We start from the raw sequence: 8,624 nt of genomic DNA on the forward strand, positions 1-8,624 counted from the left end.
ACACACACACACACACACACACACACACACACACACACACACATAGCACATGCACACATAGCACATGCACACATTTATAATGCACTAATAGTAGTAGCGGCAGCAGCAGCAGCACATGAAAGCTTTATATTTTAATGATATAAAAATTTAATTGAAAAAATTAGAGGAAAGATATCAATTAGATGCCTAATTCAAGGATGGCAGCTTTTGGTCTTTAGTAAGTGACAATAAAATTGAAAGAAACACTAAAATAAGCCTTGTTAAGGGATCATATCTGCCATAGCTACTTAATAAACATGAGTCATAAAAAGAGACAGAGATGATAGGCTTTGCATGGGACACCATCAAGAGAACCTCAAAAGATATGAGGAAGAAGCATATTTGTGGGGAGAGAATGAGAGTTCATATGAAAAGAAAATTATTCACAGTACATAATGGCTACACTCAGAGAAGGGTGAGCATGTACAGCAATTATGTGCTGTTGCTAAGACTTATACCTGCCTAAGTAACTGCTTCTGTGTGACCCTGACAAACTGTAAAATCACAAAATTCAGTTCAGAACTTTATCAGCTGGCATATGCACCTTCAAACCTTCCCTTAGAGACTTTTCTTCTAGGAAATAAATTAATTCAGTTTAATTTTATATTCATTAATTAAGTTTTACAGGGTGGAACAACGTGTTCAATTAAATACAAGAAGTTATAACATTATAAAAGGGTTTTAAATAAGAAAACTTTTAAGAACAATTTTATGTTCATAAACACTAATATATCAGAGAACAGAAAGAAACTCAAAGACACAATTGTAGGAGCTCACACAGGTTTGATGTCACTTGTCAGTATTATTTTTTTTCCATAAAAAATTGCTGACAGAAGGGTAAAATTATACTTTTCAAATGTCTGTTTTCAGGTTACCTCTAACAAAATCTTTCCTGACAAACTTTCTCTTTCCAGAGGGATAAATCTTAACCACAAGAGTCAGAGGTAGGAAGCAAGCAAGTAAGCAGCATTCCTCCATAGCCTCTGCATCAACTTCTGCCTGCTTAAGTTCTGATCCTCACTCATCTCCCTTTGGGGTGAACAGTGCTGTGTACCTGTAATCTGAAAAAACTCTTCTGTCTCTCTGTGTCTCTGTCTCTCTGTGTCTCTGTCTCTCTGTCTCTGTCTCTCTGTCTCTGTCTCTCTCTCTGTCTCTCTGTCTCTCTGTCTCTCTCTCTGTCTCTCTCTCTCTCTCTGTCTCTCTCTCTGTCTCTCTCTGTCTCTCTGTCTCTCTCTCTGTCTCTCTCTGTGTCTCTCTCTCTCTCTCTCTCTCTCTCTCTCTCTCTCTCTCTCTCTCTCTCACACACACACACACACACACACACACACACACAGAGGTATAGCAGGGTTTGGGGAAGGTAGGACCAAGTGCAAGCAGCATCCTTAGAAGCTTGCAGTTTTATTCACCATCAACCAAGTAAACTGCTATCCTTGACCAGATTACAGAAAAGAATTTGGCATGAGCTGGAGTAAAGAAAAGTTAGTGAATTTACTTACACAGACACATCTCAGAAAAGAGTAGGGTAAGCCCCCAAGGCACGAGTGTGAGCCACTCCAGAGTAGTGTTTACTATCTTTACAATGGCTCTACTGCCTGGAGAGATGTATCAGCCACTAAAGCATGGGCTCACAACCAACACTACTATTGCTCTATTAGTGATATCTTACTTTCTAGGTTACCTTCCTCAAGAGATGAAATTTTCAAACAATGCTGAAAGAGCAAGCAGAGCAGAAAATTTAAGAAAATTAAAAGTTAAAAATACATGAGGTGGCTTACTTATTTATTTGTCTTACAGAATATTTTTTGAAGATGAAATTGTAAAGTCGTTTAGATGAGGCTATATTATATAGAAACAGGAATGAACATTGAGTAATAATATGATGAAACTCAAGGCTACAAAACTTTTGGCCCTACATGAGCACCGGGAATATATTTTAGTGTTTTTATTTAAGATGGCTCCCAGAAAAACACATTTTCTCTGTAGGAAGTCTCAGCCTTATCAACTGAGCAAGGCAGCTAAGGTTGGCCTTGCACAGAAAAAATTGCCTTATATGTGGGGCCACTTTGAGGTGGAGTCCTGGACACATAGGTTGTTAAGTGGGCAGAGAGGAGTGCAGTCTTGGGGTGGGTATAGAATTAAGAGAGGCAGCTTGCTTAGTGTTCACACAGAAGCCCTTGCTCTGCAGCTCCTCAGAGTCAGTCACTTGCCCTGTTCCATGAGCTGTCCTGTTCCAGCCATGGCCAAACCTTGCCAGTTGCAGAAGGAAAGGCTTTATATTTCACTCTCTATGTGCTTGAGGAGACCTCAGAAAGAAGTGGAATGCACACTAACTAAGTCTGGACTGTGGACTAGGACGTGGATGAGAGAGAGTGGTAGGGATGCAAAGAGTTGTACACAGAGAGAAGGGGAGAAACTGAAGAAGAACTGGTTAGGAAGGAAGGACCAAGTGGGGGGATGTTCTTACTTAGTGGGGCAGCTGATTTAGGCTGGTAGGCAGGCAGAAAAGACATTTTAGTCTCCTGAGGTGTAAAGGGTATAGTGGTACTCAACTTTTTAAAAAGATTTATTTATTTATTTATTTATTATACAGTGTTCTGCCTGCATGTGTGCCACACTCCAGAAGACCGCATCAGATCTCATTGTAGATGGTTGTGAGCCACCATGTGGTTGCTGGGAATTGAACTCAGGACCTCTGGAAGAACAGACCGTGCTCTTAACCTCTGAGCCATCTCTCCAGCCCCGTGGCACCCAATTTTCAAAGGAGATCTCTTTCCTCTGGGGCAGAGGTGTCTGTTTTTAAAAATCAGTGAGAAGTTAGTGGACTTTTATGCTGCATAAGGAATTCCAGTCACCAGACACTGGTGACACTCGTCCAAGGAACAAGAACCAGGGCAGGTACTGCGGTCTCAGTCAGGGCGTCTGGACAGGAAGGCTTTCTCAGCATTATGTAGTATCCTGGAGCATACCAGCGGCAAAGGCCATAAAATCACTTGGGGTCCAGGTGAGTCTAAAGTGGACAAGGAGGATGAGAATGAGAGTTGAACCTAGAATTTTGGGAGCGGGGAGAGAAACCAGAGGGTCTTCCTTGAAGTCTAAAAGCAACAGGAGATGGGCTAAGACAACAGGGGGAAGTAGAAACCAGTTTTCCAGAAACTAGAAAGATGATCTCATTTTTATGAGTGCAAATCCTGAGTTAGGTAGGGGGCAGGGTTGATCCAATATTAACTATAGCTCAATATAGGGGAAAGGATCAAGGTGCCCTGGGGTTCTCTATATATTAAGTCAAACCACTTGAGAAATAGCTGAACCTAGGGAACCTATAGACTTCCATTCCACTTTAACTGAAGGGCAATCAAGTTTACAAGATGTTCAGCAAGGGAAACAAAATATTCCTATCCAAACTCTTGGGGAAGTTCTTTATCTCACATCAAAGAAATTAAAGCCTGAGTCTGGTGGCCTCCTTGTCAGAAGAATGTGTAAGTGGCTCAGCAAATAGAGCATTTATAGGACCAGGCCATAAGCAATAACAATGAGAAGATAAACCTATGTAAAAACCTGTCACAGATCTTGTGTTGGGTGAAAGAGCAGAGCTCTGAGTCAGATGGGGCGTAGTTTGGTCTGACTGGAGATTTCCCTTCCTGAGGGATCAGGTGTAACTGGGAAAACCACAAATAGCATAGAGAACATACAGACGAAATAAGAAATGACAGCAACATTGAGGACAGAGGGTGTAGAGTGCTCCAGGCAGCAGAGGGACAGGGAGGCTGTGGTGCAGAAAGCAAGCTTAAAGAGTGTTTAGAACAACTCAGCCATGGTGTTGTAGTGAGAATAAGGTGACGCAAAAGAGTCAGAGTAGCAACACTAAGTCAAAGTGAGAGCAGCGAAGCAGTCCAGCTCTGCTTCTCTAAGGCCCTCAGAGAGGGCGCCAAACAAGAGGGAGACAACAATCACAAACTAAGGAAGCTCAGTGTGCCTTCAGTCAACCACACAGTTGGCTGACCATTCAGCCAGACTAAAACCAAAACCTAAGAGGCAGAATCAGGAAGGGTCTCTGCTATTGCCACCCCAACTTAGTGGGCCGGATCCTCATCATGATGTCCGCCTGCCCCCTTAGCAAGGCTCCACAGAGGGTCCATTGAGAGAATGAAAAAAGACCTAAAAGTTTTTTTTTTTTAATTGGCTAAATCCCTGATATAGACAGATCTAAAGAGTAGCCGGTGAGTGCATTTCCTCCTGAGATAACACTGTTCCCAAACACACCACCCGGATGGCCCTGGCGCCACAAATGGCCTATCTAAGCGTCACAAAGTTCTTTGAAGAAACAGACTTAAAAGATAGGAAAAGAAGATATGAAAAAGTAAAGAAATTCAAGCTCACAGCTGCAAGAAAGAAGCCCCACCAGAGATAGCATTATTCGATAGCAACTGCCCCACCCCCTGGAGATTGGATAACTAAGAAAACAGACACTTCCCTGAGCAAAACGGTGAAGAAAGAGAACAAAGAAAGTTAAGCCATGAGTAGTCTTGGCAACATTTTCTGTAACCTGTCACCTTTTGGACGTTAGACCCCCTTATGTTACTCAACCAATAGATGATTGCCCAACTAGATTCCCTCCTGCTTAGGAACATTGGGAGGAAAAGGACATATAAAAAGTCCCCAGATCAATGCTCCATGGTCGCTTCCCTATACTTTTGATTTGGTATCTGGCGCGATCCAGCTCGAGATGAAAATTTAAAGATTCCTCTTTTATTTACAGCGGTTTCGAGTCTTCTGGTTCTTTTTGGGGATCTCAAAGTCTGGGCGCAGCCCTATCCTCTTCAACTCCAAACAGGATCCCCAAAAAGTCTGACCTTCGTCCCCCAAAGGAGGATCCTCAGAGGCTTATCCACCTCCTTCCTAAGAAGACCGCGTAGACATCTCTCCCCAAAGGGCTTTTCTCCGAGGCCCATCCTTCTTAGTGCAAAGAAGACGCCCCTGAAGGCCTATCATCCTTTCTAACCAGAACTGAGTTCAGAGTACAGACCTCCTAGGAGTGTCAGAGGACTTACCGTTTTGGTGTCTGAGAACACAACAGTTAATGCGAACCCTTCAGGATTCAGAGAGAGGAGTGAGCCTCTGGGTCTTCTGCCAAGGGGTTCTCTCATATGCAACTTCAGCCTGGCCTAGAAGGGCCAGAGCAAGGCTGAGTCCCAGGCAACAGGAGATCCAGATGGAGACTCCAATGAATTAATTCATGTGAGAAAGTCACAGATGACAACATATTATTTGTAGTGAATCTTCTTCTACCCAGCCAACAGAAGGGAAGTTCATGCCTGGGAAGGACTCTTGGTGCCAAGATAAAAGAGGACAGGTTTGTTTGCTTGTTGTTTGTTTTAAGTAAACCACTGCAATTACATCATGCATGTTGGGGACTATAGGGGTCATTGAATGTAACTTTTGATCTTGTAAAACAACACATAAAATCGCTCTAGAAGTACAAAATGGTTTTTACATTTCAGAATCATTTCTCAGCAGGGAAGGAGGGCCGTTAGGTATTGTAAAGCACTTTGTCAAAAGAAAGAAGACATTTGTTTGCATGCAAATGTGGCTCCCAAGGGGAGGAGGTGCAGGGCAACCTGACATTTCTTAAGCTATTTCAGTAGCATGTTGACTTTATATTGCTTATCAATTTTCATTTCAGATGAGAAAGTTACATGTCATTTCGGTTCATTTTATGCAATGCCACCATATACTATGGAGGTGTATTTATTACCTCAAATGAACAGCTACTGGGTTTCATTTGTAAGAATTAAGAAAGGAAAACACAGCTTTTGAATTAGAAGATGAAATTTTAATATTTAAATGTACATCATTGGTGTTTTCATATGCCTATTATTTCAAGAACCACAATATAAATTTACATTATGTGTAATAAATTAAAAGATCTTAGTGTAAGTTTATACACTGACTCCAGATTGCAGAATCTCAAAGCTACTTCCTATGAAAATAAATAAAATTATAAACTAACAGAAAAATGAAAAGTCTATCTCTCTCTTCACACATAATTTGGAGCCATTTAACTCCAAAGTACATCACATAAATACCTACATACATATATTTATAAATGTATACACCTATAATTGATGTCCTGCAATTTTCTATAATGCATATTTTACATTGCTAATAAACAACTCAACTCAACTCAGGAAAATACAGAAAAATATAAACATCAATACACTGTAAAACCAAAAGTTCTAATCACTCAAGTAATATATACATATAATCAAATAAGCACATACTTTTAAACAAATACTCACAAATAGGATTTTAGAGCAATCACTATGAGACCTGGAGAGTGTTCTGACCTCTGTTCTTGCTATGGGAACAGAAGCAATAAGTTATAGAAAAGAAAGTCTCAAGTTGCTCAGAATGCAAATTGGAAGTGTCTCTTCTTGATTGAAAAACAACAACAACAAAACTACAAAAACAAAAACCAAACAAACAAAAACCTCCTTACTCCATACAAAATAAAACTGAGTCCACACCATTATAAGGTACTTATCAGAGAGGTTGGCATGCAGGTTTACCAGTAAACTAATGTCTAATGAGGACAAGGAAATACTCAGCACCTGAGACAGCTAGAAAAATGAAGTGCTTGTGGGAGTTTAGCAAGTTCCTGAAGACCACGCTGGGCTGGCTCATTTGTTTGGAAAGAAAAGCTCATACTGCAGACATGTAGCAGTTTCAGCCTCCACTAAGTACTCCCAGAAAGATCAGAGGTGTGGAGAGACTAGGACAATTAGCTTCGTTTTAGCAATATGTGTTGCAGGAAACAGGCCTGACAACCTGAACCAGTTCCTCTGCCCAAGGGAGCAAAGGTATTATCTTCAAAACCCTCTGTGAATGCCATGCCTTGTCCTTGGTTGGTACTTCAGTCTCCTCAAGCCCCTCTGGGTCCTGGTTAGTTGGCTCTGTTGGTCATCTTGTAGAGCTCCTGTCAAGTCCGGGTCCTTTGATCCTTCCTTCCCACTTTTCCATAAGAGTCCCTGTGCTTTGCCTAATGTTTGGCTGTGAGGCTCAGCATCTCCTGATCCACTGCTGGGTGGAGCCTCTTGAAGGAGCAGGGGCTCTCTCTGACGTGTACTGTGTGTACTTGGTTACTTGGTAGCTTACTTTTTCTTTTAAAATCACTTCCACCTGGTGGGGCTACCTCATCAGGCCACAGGGGAAGAAGATCAGCTGTGTCCTGATGCAACTTGATGTGCTTGAGTGGGCTGGTCGGTTAAGGTGGGGGATGGGCGCTCCCCTTTTCTGAGCAGGAGGGAATGGGGTTTGGGGGAAGAGAAAGGGAGAGTGGGACTGGGAAGAGGGGAGAGAACAGGCTACAATTGGCATGTAAAGTGAATAAATAAATGCAATTTTAAAATTCTCTGTGAATTCGTATGTGCAGTGTGCTTTGTTGTGTCTGGAGAATATTGGTTCCATGGTGTTATCTACCACCCTGAGCTCTTATAATCTTTCTCACTTCTCCAGACATCTTGGGAAAGAAACTGGTCTCCTGAATAACACCAAACTGCTCTGCTGGTGTAGTCTGAAGTCTTAGGAGTTTACATGCCATATTTCCCTTGCTATGTTTTGCTATGGCACACTCTGGATACTGATTGGACGTCTGATGGTGTCGCCCTGGTAACCTTTCATCTTCTTAACTGATTGATACCAAAGTTTCACTTTTTGTCAGAACAGAGAGGTTTCATCTGCTCTTCTCTTCCTGTGGACTACTGCCAAATGGCAGACACAAATTTAGAGCTGGCAACTACAGCGTCTACACTGAAAATGAAAGGCCCCTTATTATGATTAGGACATTGGATGACATATAATGGTCCTTGTCCTTCAGAACTTGCCTTTCTGAGCCTGAAACCTTAAAATTGGAACTAAATTATACAGTATTTTATCAGTTCCTCAGTTGTATCTCATGTCTCTCTGGTGGAGTAACTTTCCTTTTATTTTTAATTTATTTTTATTTGTGATACATGTGTGTGTATCTTTGTATGGGTACAACACACATGTGTGCAATGTTATGGTGAAGCCAGAAAAGGCAGCTGGATCGGTTGCAACTGAAATTACAGACAAGTCCTGGGAAAGTAACCTCACTTTTTTTGTGTGATATTCAGTGCTCTTACCTGCTAAGCCATCTCTCAGCCCTCTTTTTTTTTTCTTTTTTTCTTTTTCTTTTTTCTTTTTTTTTTTTTTTTTTTGGCTTTGTAATTCCAGCTTTGCACTTTAACACTTCCTCTTGCACTTCCTGTTTCTTCTATCTGAGATATACACAACTGAGATGCCTTTGTAAACTTGTTTTAACCTTTTATTTATTTATTTTTGTTTTGTTTTGTTTTTTGAGACAAGGTTTCTCTGTGTAGCCTTACTGTCCTGGACTAGCTTTGTAGACCAGGCTGGCCTCGAACTCACAGCGATCTGCCTGCCTCTGCCTCCAGAGTGCTGGGATTAAAGGCGTGCGCCACCACTGCTTAGCTTTAACCTTCTTTAAAAATCAACTTTCCAGCAAGAATTCTTTGCTGCTCCACATAAAATTACCATTTTTTTGTAAT

Source organism: Acomys minous, assembly GCF_964271855.1.
Source record: "Acomys minous genome assembly, chromosome: 19".
In the NCBI taxonomy this organism is placed as follows: domain Eukaryota; kingdom Metazoa; phylum Chordata; class Mammalia; order Rodentia; family Muridae; genus Acomys; species Acomys minous.